Source organism: Schistocerca piceifrons, chromosome 1 (genome assembly GCF_021461385.2).
Source record: "Schistocerca piceifrons isolate TAMUIC-IGC-003096 chromosome 1, iqSchPice1.1, whole genome shotgun sequence".
NCBI lineage: Eukaryota > Metazoa > Arthropoda > Insecta > Orthoptera > Acrididae > Schistocerca > Schistocerca piceifrons.
In genome coordinates, this window is record NC_060138.1 from 241788977 (window position 1) to 241809973 (window position 20997).

The 20997-nt window shown below is 45.4% G+C and overlaps 1 non-coding gene across 1 annotated transcript; it reads left to right on the forward strand.

The window, feature by feature from the left end:
- Nucleotides 1–20527: 20527 nt before the first annotated feature.
- On the forward strand, nt 20528–20602 carry Trnat-ugu. The gene has a single exon. It is a non-coding gene; the product is annotated as a tRNA-Thr (tRNA).
- Nucleotides 20603–20997: the final 395 nt, after the last annotated feature.

A 20997-nucleotide genomic window follows, 5' to 3' on the forward strand; every position in this document is an offset into this window, starting at 1 on the left:
TCAGTCGTGGTTTGAACAGTGTTCTGTGTGATTGCCATTCACGTTAGCTAGCGAGTTCGGTACCTATTCCTTCAGAGGGAATGGGTATATATTTACCCTGAGGCACTACGAATCAAAAAATTAACGGTGCTTTAATTACGGTGACCTAGTTCACCGAGTGAAGAGGTGTATGGAGCGAGAAGTAAATGGTGTGACAAACCAGGCCAAAATCGACTGATTATAATAAATCTGGAAGTGTAGGAAGTGTAAACAGCGAAGAGGGAACCGCGATAAGACAGTGAGACCGGAGTGTGTACCATGCAGACAGCTGTACGACAGACAGATCGCACGCTCTAAATATGACCATATACATGTTCACCGACAAAACCAATGAGCACCCATATACTGAAGGAGAATTCCGATTCCAACCGGATGAGAATGATGTACAAGTCAGCATCTACCAGAATGCGTGCTTAGCGTCAAGTTGTTGCATGACGACAACAAATCAGATTCACAACCGAATCCTCTTATGCAAAATGCTCTCAGTCTCTCACACTTACGAATGAAGTGCGTAACAGACTGTGCAGACAACACTGTAATGCAGGGCCTAATGGACTACAACGTAGCTAGAAAACTGAAGTATGAGCTATCCTAACGTACATTTACTCAAATAGGGTCAGCTTTAAGCATTGACATAGTCAATAGAGAATGTGTAACGCAGAGGAGTGCGGGTGTACCCTTGGGAAACGATGCTGTATTACCGTGGGATGGTTAACGTGACTACTATTCCACTGGGATGGGTAACGGTGCTGAAAATTCATCCATGAAAATTAGTTATCAAGTGGACGAATTACTTTTAGCATAGCGATTACTTTTTAACTTCTTTGATAAATGAAGTAAGTACGTACTAAAATCTAGGACAGCAGAAATGCGACTGTAGGTTAAAATCATCACTAAACTTCATAAAAATGTAACTAATGCGAATGAAAATATTTGGCACCAGGTAGGGTGTTTGACTAGCGTATTTGATTAGATATTATTGGTAGTCTTAAAAACTAAGTGAGCTTTTCTGTTTGGATGCGAATTGTGATTTTCATTTGTTTCAAGGATCTGGAGAGTCCGGAAGAATTAATGTTGCGAATTTGCTTTGTGAGAGTCTACTGGATTGTGATATTACCGTGATTCTTGAATCCTGACTTAGTTTTCTCTTTGGATTTCAATGATTTGTGGGTTCTTCGGTGATTTCGATTACTTTTTTGACACTGAGGTGGCTTTTCTAGTGAAGTTTGAATGAATCACGATTTCTTTGTCGATTTCGTTGGTTCTTAGAATGATGATAATTTCTTGATTAGGTTTGCTGTTTTTTCCCTTCATTTCATCGTTAATTATTTTCGATTATCGGTTGTGTCATCCATTTGGTTGTATTGTTGTTATTGTAGTTAGCTGTTAGGTTTGGTAGTTTACGTCGGATTTCTTATGACATCAGTTCTTCATTTCAAATATTCCTGTTTAAATTTTTAGTGACTAGCAATCACAAGTCGAATCAGTTACAGACCAAACAACGAATTTGAGTTATGAAGACAGCTAGACAGGAACAATCGTTAGTTCATGCTGAAAAACGAATAATTGAACAGACGGAGAATCAGAGTTGCTGAAACTTCGATAAATGCTGATAGTCGACGTTAGTAGTGCGCTGAACGCATTGGATCTCGGCGTGCAGCTGGGACACAGGAGCAGTCATATGTTCGACAACAGTCTACAGCAGAATGCATAACTTCGCAACGTGCGTCTAGGACACTGGTTCTTCAGCGTCAGGGGAACGCAGCATATATTCCCTCCGTGATTGCTTCTGAAGCGGTGAAGAGGCAGACGCGCGCTGACTTGCTATTGCTCTACGACAAGTCTGCCGCAGTTCGCGAAACACTGAATTCACTTTCGGCTTTGGTCAGTCACATTCAAGCTGCTGCTTCGGGGTGTTGCAATGGCGAAGAATCCGGGGCGTTGCATGGGACACCTCAGGTGTTCTACATTAATTGTATTCGCAGTTGGGGATATGGACCACCATCAGCTTCCCGCTTATCGCAAGCGGTCACCTTACCATTTGGCTATCCGTGCACGACCCACCCGAGGCCAAAACTTCCATAAGTCGTCAGCCATGCGTTTGTTTGGGTCTGGCAGTGAGTCGTGGACTGATAGCCAAATGTTACAAGGCGGCCGCCTGCAATAAGCGGGAAGTCCTGTTCGAGTTCCGGTCGGGCACAAATTTTCATTGTCGTCATTCTATTCTACAGCTGTTGATGTTCATGGTTCAAATGGCTCTGAGCACTATGGGACTTATCGTCTGAGGTCACCAGTCCCCTAGAACTTAGAACTACTTAAACCTAACTAACCTAAGGACATCACACACATCCATGCCCGAGGAAAGATTCGAACCTGCGACCGTAGCGGTCGCGCGGTTCCACACTGTAGCGCCTAGTAGCACTCGGCCATTCCGGCCGGCGATTGATGTGCATGCATGTTCAATGGAATTTTGCATCATAATCAGTATAAGGCAGGCACTACAGTATCGTAACTCAGGTGTCTGTTGTTTCGCCCACCGGCCCTCTTACCGAGGTACCGCCTCTTATACCCGACGTGATGCATCCGCCCTCAAAACAGACTCAGTGGCGGGAGGCAATAAGTTCGCTTTGATCGGGTCGGAGGGTCATGCACCCTGTGAGTGGACTGGTGGCCTCCCCGTCAACAGGGTCTTAGCAGGCACACGGGAGGACGGGTTTACTACTTATCAGGAGCTGCAACGTTAGGCGCGATATGGAATCCCTTAGGCAGATAATATTCAGCGCCAGAGAGAAACCCAGTAGGTACTCGGTATTCCTGCCCGTGGGGCTCATCGGAGATGTGGAGGTGGCCTTCCCTACGACTATCGAGCGTGGAGGCTGCGTCGTCCGCAAGTCGTGGCTCACGTCGGCACCAACGACACCTATCGCTTGGGTTCTGAATTCACCATCAGTATATATGGGCGGTTGGCGGATGTGGTGAAGACTGCTGGCCTCGCGCGTAAGGTACAACCAGAGCTCGCAATTGCAGCGTTCATCGGGATCCTTTGGTTTGGAGTCGAGTGGAGGGTCTCAACCATAGAATTCATCGACTCTATGACGGCTGCAGATTTCTAGAACTGTGTTAACGATTGCGGTTTACAGGACTTCTTTTGATATGTCAGGGGCGAACTACACAAAGGAAGACGATTCTCGAGGCTAGACGGTAGTTTTAGGTACTGTGATAAACACTCGCCAGTCAATACGCGGCAGGGGAAGTCAGACCACGTTCAGAGTAGAGACACTTCGACTGTCAAAAGTTTTCAAATAAATTTTCGAAGTATTCGTAAGAAAGTTTTCAAATATACTGCCCTCCAGGAAGGTCCTCGCGCTCAAATTATTCTCTGGACCGAGTGGAGGGAAGCTCTCAGATATTTAGCGAGTCATGAAACGTATATCGCAAAGACAGTTTGGAGGGCATGGGAGGGGCGTGTTCATTGCAGTTGATAAAAATATACTCTCTATTGTCGAAGTTGAGCGTGTCATTTACAACAGTTAACTTTGTACACAAAATATTTGCTTAAAATATGCAATATATAATATTTGGTAATAAACGCACAGCAGTTCTTGTTACGTACATTTTTAACGCCATCTGGTGCCAAAAGTATCTTCCTGGTTCGCACTCTGCAGAACTGTGTCTTTAGTCTACGAATGTTAGTTTCCCATAAAATTTGGAATGCCATATCTACGTCCAGCAATCGCTGCTTGGTAGGTGTAGTACAGTTTGTGCCAAGTGATTTCAGTCAAGTGAACATCTATAGTTATCTATTACTATATTTCATAAAATGTTTCTGTAGCTTTGTGAGGACGGAAAAATTTCGAAACGCATCGTATGAGCAATAAAATCTGTGGTATCCTAGCTGCGATGCCACAACGTAGGTCCGCTCTGCTAGGTTGCCACTACGAGAGACATCGACGACAGCACCCTCTAGCTGGTGCTGTCGAGGTCTACGAGCTCCGCGACTGCTTCAGCCTATTTCATCAGGTGCAACCAGCCAGGAAACTTCGCTACAGCTTTGCTCTATATACGGCGATTCTAAGACTTCGCATCTGTACAAAGTTATGTATTCTTTCTTGCACCAGTAAACCACTTTTACTCACTGCAGTACCGACGTAATTTTCCTGCTCCTGCTCCTACCCACTCAGTGCCTTCCAGGCGGGATACAAAAAAATCATACATTTCCTGATTCCTGACTTACCTTCGCGATGCAGTCATCCCTGATGCAGAAAATAATGCCCAAGAGAGCTGTAACGTGACAATCCATGCGAATGGCGCCCTGAACGGGCACAAGCACACCGACCGAGGCTGTAACTGTGGTCCCTAGTGTCAACTCCAGCACCTCGAGGGCATCCCCCTGCGCAAGCATGATGCTTCCCTCTCCAGGACCGCACACACGCCTCTGTACAACGCCCTATAGTATCCCTTTATATATCGGAAAGGGCAAGAAGGGTACCATTTTAGTATCCCTCAAACGAATCCAGCCACTGGGCGACCAAGCCCAAACAAAAAAGCAGCGTGGATGTATTTCTAACCTTCTCACCTGGTGGTCTGCGAACGCAACTTTCACTTTCAGCAACACCGTAGGTTACTTATGTCTCAATTTTGGTAGACATGTGCCTGAAGGTGGGAAATGAGGGTCTAAGGCACCTACAGCTAAGCCAAAGCAAGCTGCGCGCAGAAAGTTACGTTGACCTACAGGGTGCCATTGCGGACGTTGGCAACGTGAATCTGAACGAACAAGGTCGGATGGGTCCCGCCATCGTCGTTCGGGAACAGTCGGAGTTGCCGCCACAAGTATGTCCAGGACGCTTTTTCTTATGTCCAGAGCTGTGGTCAGCTGGACTTAATCATCATCTTCACCCTGCCTGGACGAAGATGCGGGAAGAACTGATGGACGTGCAGAAATCAACGGACCGCCGCAGTGTTACAGCTCGTACTTTTAAGGTTAAAGCGCAGAGGTTGGTGGCTCTCACCAAGCAAGGTGCGTTTTTGTGAGTTTTAATTCATGTACACCTTTGACCAGCAAAAATACGCCGTGCCTCGAGAAAGGGCACGTTATTTTTGAGGCAGTGCTTCATGTATTCCACTGAGTGGGAAAAACGAGTCCAGCCATACGTGCACTTGCTGATGCAGTTAAAACCAAATTGCGACTCAACCAAGTCGATCGTCTCATGTCAGCAGAGCTGCCCGACAACATCTTGGGCCAACAGCTATATGACACGGCCCCTAAGACCAGAATCCATTGTTCTTGTGGAGCGCTGAACTGGTTCAAAATGCTTCAAATGGTTGTGAGCACGCTGGGATTGAACATCTGAGGTCATCAGTCCCTTAGAACTTAGAACTACGTAAACCTAACTAACCTATGGACATCACACACATCCACGCCCGAGGCAGGATCCGAACCAGCGACCATAGCAGTCGCGCGGTTCCGGACTGAAGCGCCTAGAACCGCCCGGCCAGAGCGGCCGGCGAATCGCTGAGCTGTTTGTCTCTTTGCATGAAGGGTGAGGTATGCATCAAAAAGCATCCTCTGGCATTGTTGAAAGATACCAAGACGAAAGAGAATGGATATCCGTCGTACAGACGGAGAGCGCCCGAAGAAGGGGGACGTATGGTCGCCATTAAAGTGAGAGGTACTGCGCGAGACGTTGTAAAGGACCACAATAGAATGGTTCCTTACTCACCGCTCGTTTCCACATTAGTGTAGAGTTTTGTAACGCGTATCAAGCTGATAATTACATTTGCAATTACATAAAGAAAGGCAGTGTGATTCGGAATATTTATTGTGGACCAGGTGGGCTACACTAATAGTGACCGACGGGGTGAAGTTCAGATTTTTGGAGTTGGTCGATAAGTATCAACCAACTAACATGGCGGATATTGGGCTTGTCGCTTAACGAGAGATGAATATTGCTGTGCACCTCAACGGCGAGCGCATGTACCTCACGGCGGCCAAGTTGCACATTCGATTAGTGACAATGCCCACTACCGGCCTCGTTGCATTATTTTTCGTCTGTGCCAGACGGACGACTTTGCCCGAGCTTTGCTGTACGCTGAAGTGCCAAAATATTACACATGGAACGGAAAGAATGGGAGCGCTGTGAGCAGGTCACCACCCTCGAAGGCTGCCAACGAGTGAAGGAAGTTGATGCCTTAGGCAAAATTTTCGCCGTACATGCAGTACAATGAGTATTATTGTGTACGGTTGCTGATGACCCCCGTCTGGGACTGTTGCGTCTTCCCGAGCTAAAACGACGCAAGGTGCAGCGCAAGTGGCTGTGGAGTAGAAGAGGGAACCCAGAAACATACAGGGGCATCAGCATTCGTAGTTACACACTCTTTATTTGAGGTCAGAAGTCGAGTAACGATCTTTCAATGTAACTGGTTCTAATGATGCAAATAAATAACAAATTTTACATAGCAATCAGTGAGAATTTCAGTAACTGATACGATCACTCGCGGAGACACGAGTATTAAATCAGCACCTTTATGCTAAAATTACTGTCACATTGCCCCTCACAGACAATATGACATTCAAACTGCAATTAAAATTTACAAGCTAACCACAGTCATACTAAGACAGAGAATTGAAGTTCATAAAAGTGATCTAAAAATATAAAAATAAATAAGAGACAGAACAATCAACTAATCAAAATACCGAAACAGTGGGCCCAAATGGTTGCTAATTTCCCCACGCCTGTGGCCAAGCTATACAGAATCAATTCAAAAAGTTTTGCTCCTGCAAGGAAATTGAATGCAACTTCTCCAAAATTTACCTGCCGTGGAAGTACCGAAATAATACAACGATGAACATTCGTTCTACATCTACATCTACATCTACATTGATACTCCGCAAGCCACCCAACGGTGTGTGGCGGAGGGCACTTTACGTGCCACTGTCATTACCTCCCTTTCCTGTTCCAGTCGCGTATGGTTCGCGGGAAGAACGACTGTCTGAAAGCCTCCGTGCGCGCTCTAATCTCTCTAATTTTACATTCGTGATCTCCTCGGGAGGTATAAGTAGGGGGAAGCAATATATTCGATACCTCATCCAGAAACGCACCCTCTCGAAACCTGGACAGCAAGCTACACCGCGATACAGAGCGCCTCTCTTGCAGAGTCTGCCACTTGAGTTTATTAAACATCTCCGTAACGCTATCACGGTTACCAAATAACCCTGTGACGAAACGCGCCGCTCTTCTTTGGATCTTTTCTATCTCCTCCGTCAACCCGACCTGGTACGGATCCCACACTGATGAGCAATACTCAAGTATAGGTCGAACGAGTGTTTTGTAAGCCACCTCCTTTGTTGATGGACTACATTTTCTAAGCACTCTCCCAATGAATCTCAACCTGGTACCCGCCTTACCAACAATTAATTTTATATGATCATTCCACTTCAGATCATTCCGTACGCATACTCCCAGATATTTTACAGAAGTAACTGCTACCAGTGTTTGTTCCGCTATCATATAATCATACAATAAAGGATCCTTCTTTCTATGTATTCGCAATACATTACATTTGTCTATGTTAAGGGTCAGCAACGAAGCTCAAAGACATACTATTATAGCGTCTCAATGAATGTGAACACCTTGCCCTTTCAGGCTTCAGTTACTGATTATCGAATTTAACGAATAATTACAGCAATATATCACAAGATATAGAACTTTGTACTGCGGCCCTACCACTAAGGTAGCCCAGTCACTCTCGTCTCCAGGCGTCACACTAACAGATTACTGGTGGCAGAAATACAAGAGCCCACATCTATAACAGACTAAGATTGACCATATGCTAGTCACAGAAATACGTAACAAGACAACAGATTTATCGGGCTTTGATGGGTACCTAAGAAAATCTGGGGCGTGGGCGGACACAAGCGTTAGCGAGCGGAGCCCTGCGGCAACCAGTCACGTAAACAATTAGCAGGCAGTAGCGACAGAAGTACACAAACGCATTATTTACTCGCTCTATTGAGCGAGTAAATAATTCGGCACGTCGGTACAGCCAACACAAGAAATAACTCAGTGCCACCTGCAAGCCAACGCAAGTATCCAACCCAACGTCTGCATTCGGAAAGTTATGGCAAACATTACATTAAAACAGTTAAATTCACTCTTGGCGTTTAAAAAACAACACTATAAGGTAAAACATCCAGAAATCTGGTATTACTCATACGTGACACAGATTTAAATCCTCATGAACTGAAAGCATCACAGTCAGCGGCGACATATTCAGGCTTATTGAGGACAAAGTTTTCTCAGTGGTGGGAAGACGGCTATCTGATTTCACCATGACCATCCAACATCGAAGAGGATAGTTGTCCACTGATTTCCTCAGGGAGCTCACTTACGACACAGCTGCCTTGGTGGATTAAGACGCCCAAACTGAGCCCCAGCTATTACCAGAGCAAAGAAAAATTCTTTTGGAGAACGGAGATGAGGATCTGGCGGAACCGACCAGACATTGCTATCGAATTTCTCATTGGCACAGCTGCGCTATGTTCTCATGTATAGGGACGACCTTGCTCAGAGGAGCCCACACCGCCACTCAGTGTTCAACCTTTAGCTGAATCAGGCTAGTGAAGAAACACTCACATGAAATATGAACAAGAGCAGTGGTTGCGTCTGTCTGTTGCAGAAGTGCAGATTGATCGTGTGGGACGAATGCTAGATGTCACACAAGTGTGCCGTTAGGGTACTCGGTCAAATATTGCAAGACATCCACGGTAACCGAGTAGTAATGGGTGGTGTCATTGTCTTGTCCACAGGCTAATTCTGACAGACGCTGTTGGTTATTGAGCGATCATCGTCAATGTTGCATATGTAGAAAGATTGCACGTCACAACCACTGTGGGAGCCCAGCACGACAACGACCGAGGGTCTGAGCTCTTTGATCAAATGGTTCAAATGACTGTGAGCACTATGGGATTTAACATCTGAGGTCATCAGTCCCCTAGAACTTAGAACTTAGGACATCACACACATCCATGCCCGAGGAAGGATTCGAACCAGTGACCGTAGCAGTCGCGTGGTTCATGACTGAAGCGCCTAGAACCGCTTGGCCACAGCGGCCGGTCTCTTTCATCAATACCGCCTCGAGATCGACAACGACCGCATGGTAATGGATGCGGAGGGCTTAATAATTTTTTAAAGCCGCTTCTGCAAATGTTGTGAGATCGGAAAATAAGCTAATTATTCAGATTTTTCAGGCCTTACAACGAATCTTTGTCAACGAAGTGTGACTATGTGAAAGAGTAATATCGACGCCCATCCTTCCGAATCAGAGATTGTATCCCATCTCTAATGACCTCTTTCTGGACGGGTTGTTAAACACTAATCTCAATGCAGCCCCATAATATTTGCCATTCACATAAAACAAATTCGCTAATAGTACACAGTCTCTCTGCTCGATGCCATAGTTTTCACTCATGTCAAACTACAACGTAGATGTTATACCATGTTACCAACAGAACACAGCGCCAGATTTGCATTCGGTAGCCACAACTGAAACTGATTCCTTTTCCAGCCTGTATCGGTTCTGTATTAGCATATCTGCCGGCCGGAATGGAACCGCGCGACCCCTACGGTCGCTGGTTCGAATCCTGCCTCGGGCATGGATGTGTGTGATGTCCTTAGGTTAGTTAGGTTCAAGTAGTTCTAAGTTCTAGGGGACTGATGACCCCAGATGTTAAGTCCCATAGTGCTCAGAGCCATTTGAACCATTTTTTTATTAGCATATCTACCAAGTTTCGCTGCCGTACGATGGCTGCAGCCGACACTGGACCTCCGTGAATAGCTGCACTTTAATTATAACCACCCAGTATGTGGCGTAAATACTGTAGTTACAAATCTAAGCTTTACATACAAAACAGATCAACCACATGCTAAAAGACATGATGCGACACTAACTCGTTATGTCAGTGTGACATATTATGCCAGCATTATGGTGGCGTTATATCAGGATATAACCCACATTTACATGAAGTATGTGTGTGTGTGTGTGTGTGTGTGTGTGTGTGTGTGTGTGTTCACGTACACTGTTGTTATTTGATAAGGAGGGGAAAATTTATAGGACATTAAACACATCTGTGTCCTGTTTCATCGCTTCTACTTGCATTGGATTGCTGCAGACGGCCCTTCAGCGACATAGCGAATGACAACAAGTCCGATAGGTCAGCAGACATCCTTTGGAGAGGGACTTCTGCTGTTGCTGAGGTACTAGTAGGTCACGGAATACATCCATTTCCTGGTCTTGAACAGTAACTACACAAATAACTGTATTTCAGAAATCGTTATTAATTTGTTACATTAGTTCAGGAGATCTGTAAAATACCCAGGTAATATGTGTCCTCGGAGTCTTTCGCGATGGCGTACATGAATAAAATGTTCTCAGTTTTCCAGCCGCGTCGATTCGAATAAAATCCTCGAGCTTCCGATGGCCATGTCCGCCATCGTCGTCAGGAGTTCACTGACTACCGTGGCTGCTACGGTTTCTCTTTTATATAGGCATGATGACATCATCAGCAGCCAATCAGATCGATCCAATGTGGCGCGCTCGCGTAAGTCGACTCTGGCAGCTAGCGGAGCTATTGACGTCAGATGGCGCCACATTTGAAACTGCCGCTCCCGCGTCGCGCATCTCTCTTTACTTTCTTTTGATGTTCAACGCCCGTCCCCATGCCCTGCTGAGTGTGTATCCCTGGTGTCTGTTGAAATGGTTGTTATTTAAACGAATCTCGGCCGCTTCCTTTATTGCCGAGTCCCAATATGTAGACGCATGAGCCAACACTTTTGTATTTTCGAACTGTATTTTATGTCCGTTTTTTAGGGAATTGATCCGTTATGGCCGACTTGTCAAGCTCCCTTTGTTTTATATGGCACTTGTGCTCAGTACAACGCTCCGCAACCGTGCGAACTGTCTGTCCGATATACATGCTGCCACATTCACAGGGTACACCATACACACCGGACACTCGAAGAACAATGTCGTCTTTAACAGAGCGCAACATATCTCGTATCTTAGAGGAGGGCCGGAACACTGGTCTTAGCCCATGTTTCGGCTGCAGACAACTTACTGCTAGTTGCTCCACAGTATGGCAGGAATAGTCTGTTTGGCCTCTACTACTCACCAGGTGTCTTTCGTCGGGGCCCTTGAAATAGTTTGCGATTTCTGTTTTGCTGTATCCATTTTCCCTGAAAACACGTTTTAAGTTCTGCAATTCAGACTGCAGGTGGTGGTCGTCAGAGATACTCTTGGCTCTATGAACCAACGTGTTCAGGACAGCTTTCTTGTGTACAGGGTGGTGGAAACTATTTTCGTTCAAGCACTGATCGGTGTGTATTGGTTTCCTCGAAAGCTCGAGGGCTTTATTCTAATTGACGCGGCTGGAAAACCGAGAACGTTTTATTCGCCCCGGTAATAGTTTAGTATGTCTGGCATGGAAAGAGTGTAATGCTAGCTGCTGGCCTCACGAGCCGCGTTGCAGTGCTGTGACGTGTGCTGCACGAAGACTGGTGGATTTTGCTAATAATAACCGTATTGTTATAACAAAAAGACTAGAGGATTGCTAACAGTCTTCCTCTACTCAGCTGATAGCTACTGCTATGTGTGGTGCTTCGTATTGGATGTATAGACAGGAAATGATAAAATGACACTGCACGCGCAACTGAATTATAAAAATAAAAATTGCTCAAAGGGCTCGCTTGCATACATTGTCGCCCACCCCGACACAGGTGGCAGACACCATGATGATGTCAATGTATATAAATGGCAGAATTGGCCACACGGGGAAGGGTGAATGGGGAGGGGGAGGGCCGGGATGGAGGAAATTCCAGGATTGATGTCATTGCCTGAGGACCAGCTGCTGGCGTCAGTGATTCCGGGATCGCCGATGTCATCTATTCCAGGGAAACTACTACTGACGTCAGCGATATTCTCGCCAGAGGCGTCAGTGACTATCTACTGTCGGCTGTTGGCCGCTGTGGCCGGGCGATTGTAGCCGCTTCAGTCCGGAACCGCGCTGCTGCTACGGTCGCAAGTTCGAATCCTGCCTCGGGCATGGATGTGCGTGATGTCCTTAGGTTAGTTAGGTTTAAGTAGTAAGTCTAGGGGACTGATGACCTTAGATATTAAGTCCCTTAGTGCTTAGAGCCATTTGTACCACTCGCAACTATAGAAGCCGAACAATGACCAGAGGTCACATACGCCAAAGACAGAAACCGTTTCCAATATATGTTTAGCTCATTCTCCTGTCCCTAAAGACGTCTAATTATAGGCTATGTTCATTGACTATCGTATCAGTTTCGCAGTCCCTTGGGCCTTCTACGTCGACATTCACACTCTGGGAGTTATCTTTTCAACTGAATGTGTGTTGCTAGGCTTCTGCATGCGTGCCAATATCTCTGCTTCCGACATTTTACATTATTCACTAACTGACGCGTAATGAAAATTATACACACCTTCTCAGGAACAGCTGGGTACTGTTTGGGGTGAATTTATCTACGAAGGTAAAATTAATACGGCATAAAACGTAGGTAACAAGTAACGAGAAGAGTAAGCACCTAGCTCAACATTATTCCATATCAGAATGCACTATATCACAAATAATGTTTCATTTTAAACTAGCCACAATCTTATTGTCTCTAAATGCATGTTCGTAATACAGTATCACGTGACAAGCGCTTATTACTGGTATTTCTGACTCGCTTTGTCCGATTGTGAAAAGCGAAACCTGATATACGCTTATCAAATTATTCTAGTTAATATTCCCTACTGTAATAAAGCGGGAGTGAAAGATGAACTTTTGTGATACAGTCGGCAGGCGCGCTGTTCACAACGATAATAATGCGTGACACGAGCTGTTCTGTGCTTTAATTAATTCTACGCTGTAGAATACTTTTAAACTTTTTTTCCTCCACGAACTCGTTTATAGGAGCGACTCAGCATTACTGGAGAGCGAGGAATTAATTGGTACGATCAACTCGGCAGAAAAACAGACGAATTCCGCATTAGGCGTCTGCCAAATTTCATTAGCTCGTCCCGTGAGCGAATCGCACACGGGGTTGACAGCGGAATGAGGCGTACTGATGCAAAACCCCTCAGCCTTTGTAGTGGCGGCGGCGGTGACAAGTGAAATGCGCTATTGTTCCGCACCGTGTCGTCACATGCGATACTGCCGTCCCACACGGCATGCAGTCGCGCCCACAGAGTGGACGCAGTCCGCAACCCCATTTCATATTCTGCATTACGGTAAACAGCATACCGCGTTCCCGTCTAGCGTACTCTAGGGGAAGCTCTCTGCGGTGTCTCATTTGTCGAGAGCACTTTGCTTTTAGGTCTGCTGCCAGTGGTAATTTGACGCATTGTGTACGCTAAAAGTTTGTTGCCAGTACACTGCTGGAGGTACAGTGCGTCAAACGAAGGAGTCACTGACTTTAAATTTAAGATAGATGGATAAGCATAACTAGCAGTATGTTTATTGTGAAAGCTGTAATAATAATATACAGAAGTTATACAGAAATTTCGAAATAGTTCAAAATACAGTAATGACAATACGTAGTGCATATCAATAGTGCTCAGCAGCTCATAAAGATCAGTTCAACAGTTGAAACGTGGTAGAAAGAGACTGAAAGAATGTATTCCATTACATATGTTTTTCTAGTACTTTAATAAAACTGGGTAGAACGCTATCTTACGGCAACAACGCCCGCAATTCAAACACCATTCAGTACTTCAAAAGCACCCGATACGGAAACCGTTACCAAGTTATTCGCAAGATTGCAACAAGCAGGCAGTGTGGCTGATGATCCAGCCGGGAATGTTGTCGCACGAAATCTCTGGTTATTTCTGAAGATGCCACCAAGTTTTCTGGAATTGTTTAGCAAAGTCCAAGGACACCCGTCGGAAGAATTGCAGCAGAGCCTGGTTTGAAGTGTTCAAGAATGCCGGTACTGAGACAAGGTTATAGCCACACTCGCTTGACCTGTCAGAACGCGTCCGAGAGTATTACTTGGGGTAGAGATGATCAAATGGGTGATTTACCGCTTCCGTCTCCCTACTGTATCAATTGCAATGGCTACCATGCCACGCCGTCTCGAGAATGAACCGTGTATCTCGATGATCGGGGCGCTCAAACCATCCAGGGGAAGCAAACAATACCCTACCCCCTCGCTCGCAAGTTGATCGATAATCGAAAGCCCTGCATTTTGCCATCCGGCACTTTAGTGCCATTGTTGCTATACCTCGTTCCATGAAGGACGTAGCCACACGGACTTGAGACGACCAATTCAGTACTGCGGTTGTGAAATCGCCCAGTATCATGGTAGCATCGCCGTCTCTTTCTCCCACAACTGCGCCGTCAAATATTCGCCTCCGTGGCGAAATCACCTGCTACACGGAAGGCAGGCCGGAAAGGACTAAAGGAATATTCCTGTGAAGACTTTTAACGTCCCTCCAGCAAACAAACGTCACAGTCTTCTATAAAATTCACTTTAACTTTCAGCTGTTTAACTGCCCCATTTGTCATCCACTGGTTTCGGTTATTAACCATCATCCAGGGTGTAGGGTACATCAGATTAGCTAACAACCAATCAGTTGCAACATACATCCTCGATGATGGTTAATAACCGAAACCAGTAGATGACAAATGGGACAAATAAAAGGCTGGTGATTAAAATGCATTTTATAACGTAGTTTACGCCTATTGAATCACATATTATGGAAACATTACAAGTCTGATCCTCTGCCAGCCGTAAAGGCTCTAAGAAATAGAACAGAGGCAAACGACGTGCTCCATCCCCAACTAGAGATACTCTTGAACGGTGCCGTCGCGTAACCCTGCCGCCCTCCATTTCACAGGTGCGCACCACCTAGCGTTTTTCTGCCTTGGAATCCACAGCCAGCCCAGGAAGAATGCCGACGCCCCTTTAGATTTCATGGAACAGGATCCTCCAGCCTCGGCACCCCGTGGGAGTGAGTCTTCGAAGGCAGACACTCGGCAGTCATAGAGCTGAATATCCTTCTTTTGTTCCCTCCTTCTCATTCCTCATTACGACTCCCACCCCAGCAAGACGATCCAAGGATCAATTACAGCTGCTCTTAGAATCACAGTGCCCGGTTGTTCTCTGCCTCCAAGACAGAACATTGCGTCTTTGCGACTGCTTTGACCTCTCGCGTTTCCTTCTGATCCACTTTGACCTCCTCCCACCCCCCTCCTCCCCAGGATGGCATTACATTTCATGCGGGAATCATGTTGCCCATCCGGGATGATGCCCGAAGCCAAATCATCTCATTGAGCATCCAGCTGCAAGCTGTTGCAGTCCACATTTCCTTTCCTCGTTTTACCTTTTATCTTTTTAGTCTCTACACGCTACAAGTCATCAGGTGCCATTTCAGGCCATTGTGTAGTGGTGGTCGGCGTGGAGTGAGAGTGAAGCTAAATTTGATAGTCCAAAGAGGCAAGAGATGGGACTAGATCCCGTGCACAATGAGGTGGGTCGTCGACGTGTAATGTAAACACATCCTTGGACAGCTTTCCGCGAAGCTTCATGTCGACGCTCTTACGTAACCTCGTCAGGAGTGTTCTGTGGTAAGCTCCTGAGATGTTAGTCTGTTACGGACATACTCTGTTAGCGCCGCAACATTGACTGTCCCAAAAAGCACAGCTTCGTCTTATCTGATCATCATTGCGTCTTGGAACACTTGGTGGTGGTGTCGTCTTCGCTGCTCGATTTGCTTCTTCTACTTTGGGTTGTAGTGACACACCCAGCACTGCCCATGGTGACTGGGTGGTTATAGACGTCGCCCACATTATCCCGACACGACTCCAACATGTTGAACGGATCTGGGCATTCGCGGGACATACTCGGTGGCGACCTTTCTGACGTTCTTAATATCGTGCAACACGTTAAAATCTGACGTATGAGTTATATTCATCTTTCCCGCTAGCGGCCCTATTGTGATACACCGGCCTTGGATCACTGAGGCCTCCAGTTCCCTTGCGATTCGTCCTTCAGACTTGTTTCACCGCACAACTTCGTGTGTCACATGATTTTACATCGTTGCCTTACTCACTCCCTATCTCACGTTCTGAAAACGACACTACACTTGATTAATGGGCTGCGCACTTACGCACTGTACTGAGGTGGGAAACGCAAGGGATACAGGTTGGTGAGAAACACTGAAAAGCTTGTAAGGTCGATTGTGCTGACAAATTATTGTTGCTTCATTCCGAGTTCATTAGCATAGAAATTAGTCAAGCGGTCCGTTAAACGCGCAAATCGAGCACCCCGCCAGGCATGTTCTCGCCAAACGTATTCTTCGTTTGGTTTCCTAAATCCAAACAAGAGAGCGATACAAAAGTTAAACATGTGGCGACAGTAAATATCGAAGCCGAGCCAGTAAGGTCGAGCAGTTTCGTGCGCTATAATCTATCCTATGAGGACAACGGACCCTACCTGTGACTGGCGGATCGCTTGAATTTGCGCGCGGCAGCGGACTGACTGGCTACCGGTAACTTCAGTGGCAATTAACTCGGAACGACGGAATGTATCGAATTTTTTTTTCTGAACAATTGTTTTCCATCACAGCCTACCCTGCAGCATCCTCAAAAGCTTTTCAGTCTGTTTCTAACCACCCTGTATAAGGGCAGCAAGTATGAGTCCACAAAGAAAGAAATATTTATGTAACATTATTTTTAAATGTGATTATTGAAGCATTAAGTCTATCGAGTACGACTGGCCTTCGTAGCAGGTCTTGACCAGGATTATTATTGTTTTATTTTTGTTATTTCTGTTTAATTCAGCTAACATCAAGGTGAACCCAAAAGAATGTAGATTTTTTTTTCTTGTGAACAGAGGAGTGGCAATAACAATTTATCCTGCTAGATGGTTCTGATACAGCATATGGAGACAGTTTAACAGAAATGAAGTCAGAGTATGATAACGGACGATGAATCGAGCAAAATTTGCTATATAACCATAAACCGGAAATGGACCATTGTGGAGTTAAATCAGTAAAGCGGTAACGCATTAACGACGGAGTTGAGAAAATAAGTTCATTCAAAATCTAAAGGGTAAGAGTGCATCTGATAGTTAAATTAGCTCAAGGTTAACTGTCCAAGCTAGACAAACAAAACTAAGCTAAAATCCTGCCTACTACAGGGTTCGTCAGATACATCGTCGCTGTGATGTTTACTGGGCAAACCTTAACTATCAAATTAGTTACGCTGTAGGTTGCTGAATTGCATCAATTTGTTACGATATGAAGCTGGATAGTAAAGACAGATATACAAGAAAATTAGCGTCGACGACCGAGTCATTAGCGACGGAGCACAAACTGGAACTTGGGGAAAGAGAGAGGAAGGAGCCATCCCTGTATTTACCTCTGGTGATCTAGGGAAACGTCAGAGCAACCTAAATGGAAACGGATTTTATCTGTTGCTGTCACAAATACTAGTCCGTTAACTGTGTCACCACAGCGTCACCTCGCTCATTAACAGAATTTGACCACTGTAAGGTGATATGTTTTTAATAAAAAAGTCCATAGTCCAATTATTTTAATTTGTGTGGAGAGCATTAAAGAACTTTAATTGCAATAAGTAGCTCGGTAATTGCAAACTATGACATAACTGAAAAACGGAGCAGAAATTAGCTGTTGAAAGGATCTGCAACGCCAAGTAACGTCGCTTAAAAGTGGTTATACTCAAAGAATGCACACTCGAAAATTTCTGGCGTTTTCCGAACAATTACTTCTGAGTAGCCCTTCAAAGAGAGTTAACTTCCACGCTCTCGTCGCTTAGGTTCAAAATGGTTCAAATGGCTCTGAGCACTATGGGACTTAACTTCTGAGGTCAGCAGTCCCCTAGAACTTAGAACTACTTAAACCTAACCAACCTAAGGACATCACACGCATCCATGCCCGAGGCAGGATTCGAACCTGCGACCGTAGCGGTCGCGCGGCTCCAGACTGTAGCGCCTAGAACCGCTCAGCCACTCCGACCTGCTCGTCACTTAGAGCCTGGCGTTTCAGGGTGGCAGCTCAACGATGAAGTATGATGCTGAATTCAATATCCACTACGTACTATTTTGAATCACTTGACCTATCGTCCGTGTCGATGCGTGACAAGAGCAGAATACCCTCAAAATGGTCACCGACTTCTCTCAACTATCCCAAGCTTGCAGCAGATCCTTAGATATAGTAAACGCTGCAGTAGATACGTGCGCGTTTGAAGAACTTTCAGTAAGCTGAGGTTCAGAGCTTTACGAGCCAATAGAGTGCCATACGTGAGAGCCAGCTGTCAAGCAGCGCCGTTAAAAGAACCACGTAAAGCGAGACGGAATCGACGCTAATAATGATTGTTGTTGAAATCTATTGACACATTCGTACACGTATTGCAGTGAAGTCATGCAGGCCTATACCTGCTGTTTATAATATACGATACATTTGCAGTGCATTTGGAGCAACAACTTAAGGCAACTGCATCTTCATGGGATGGGCCAGAGCAACACTCTTCCTGCTTGCCGCGTTGTTGACTGATTTACGTCTAGATGTGTGTGAGTACTCTGCAGTTCACACTTACGTACCTGGCAAAGGATTTATCGAACCATATTCACACCGTTCCGCTGCCGTCCCACTCTAGAAAAGCGTACAGGTAAGCGAAGACACAAATCTTTTCGTGTTGACTCGGATCTTTCCTATTTTATTATTATGATCATTTCGACCTTCGGACCTTCGTAAGTGGGTATCAACAGATTATTATTTCCAGGCCAATTTGTGAATCACATCCGTAATACTCTCTACCCTATGTCGTATTAGTATAAAACTAACTTCCCTGCTTTGAATTTCTTCGATGTGCTGCGTCAGTTCTCTCCGGTAAATATCCGATACTAGACATCAGTAGTCTAGCAGAGGACGGGCAAATGTAGCGTAGGCAGTCGCTTTCGTGGATTTTTTAAACCTTTTAAATGTTCTGCTTAGCCACAACATTATCTGTGTGATCGTTACAGTTTCACTTTTACGTGATTGTGATCTATTCCCACACTTTAATTAATTTTGGCTTTTCATCTTCTGATGACTTTAGTACACGGTAAATGACAGCATCATCTGAAAATCATCTATGAAGGCTCCTCAGACTTTCTCCTAAATCATTTACATTAGGAGCAGCTGAAGGCATACATTTCCCTCGGGGAGTGCCAGATATCACTTGTGTTTTTGTCGATGACCCTCCACCCCCCCACCCCCCTCCAGTTACTTACTAAGACTGCGACCGTTGTGACAGGAAATCAGGATTCCAACCGAACAACTGAGACGATACTCCATAGGCCCGCGATTTCATTGGAAGCAGCTTGTGAGGTATGGTAATGAAAGCTGCCTGGAATTCCAGAAATATGTAAACAGTCTGAGATCCTCTGCAGACAGCATTGTTTACTTTACGAGAATAAAGGGCTGGTTGTGTTGCGCACTTTATTTTTTGAATCCGTGATATCTGTTAGTCAACAGAAAGTTTTTTTTCGAGGTAATTCATAATTTTCGACACGCTTTATGCCCCACAATTCTATTACAAATCGACGTCGTTAGTTCAGCGTATTACTCCTGTATCCTTTCTTAATTGTTGTAATCTGTGAACATTCCACTCTCTAGGTACGGATCTTTCATCGAGAGAGCGATTGTATATGACTGACAATACGCGTCTACTCTATGTGGCTGAAAGTATTTTATTTTGCTAGAAGCTCGCCTTGATACAGCTTGAATCACGTTAAGTAGCATATGGCACAAAAGTGGAGTGAAGTACAAACGACAGATGGTACAGTATGTACAAGTCCCGTGGGAGAGTCCGCTGTTTGTAATGAACTTGCTTCTGATTAGTCGGCACATTCGGGTGCTAGGAGCCAAAACGCCCAACTTCTCCTATTAATTATTTATACAGGGTGTTACAAAAAGGTACGGCCAAACTTTCAGGAAACATTCCTCACACACAAAGAAAGAAAATATGTTATATGGACATGTGTCCGGAAACGCTTACTTTCCATGTTATGACGTCTCTTCAAATCATATTAATCATGGAATGGAAACACACAGCAACAGAACGTACCAGCGTGACCTCAAACACTTTGTTGCAGGACATGTTCAAAATGTCCTTCGTTAGGATACATGCATCCACCACCCGTCGCATGGAATCCCTGATGCGCTGATGCAGCCCTGGAGAATGGCGTATTGTATCACAGCCGTCCACAATACCAGCACGAACGGTCTCTACATTTGGTACCGGGGTTGCGTAGACAAGAGCTTTCAAATGCCCCCATAAATGAAAGTCAATCTGCCACGAGTAATGAGTATGATGGGCAAACATCTATTAGGCGCACTACGAATGTAGTGGTGTGGACATGTTGGGAATCTGGATCTCACGGGGAGCGTGCAAGCGATAAGTCCCTGCAGACGCACTATCCTCTGTGCCCGCGGTGGCTCAGATGGATAGAGCGTCTGCCATGTAAGCAGGAGATCCCGGGTTTGAGTCCCGGTCGGGGCACACATTTTCAACATGTCCCCAATGAAGTACATCAACGCCTATTTGCAGCTAGGGTGTCCATTTAATTATCATTTCAAAGTCAAGAGGGTTGAAGTCAGGAGAGCGAGGAGGCCATGGAATTGGTCCGCCTCTACCAGTCCATCGGTCACCGAATCTGTTGTTGAGAAGCGTACGAACACTTCGACTGAGATGTGCAGGAGCACCATCGTACATGAACCACATGTTGTGTCGTACTTGTAAAGGCACATGTTCTAGCAGCACAAGTAGAGTATCCTGTATGAAATCATGATAACGTGCTCCATTGAGCGTATGTGGAAGAACATGGGGCTCAATCAAGACATCACCAACACTGCCTGCCCAAACGTTCACAGAAAATCTGTGTTTATGACGTAATA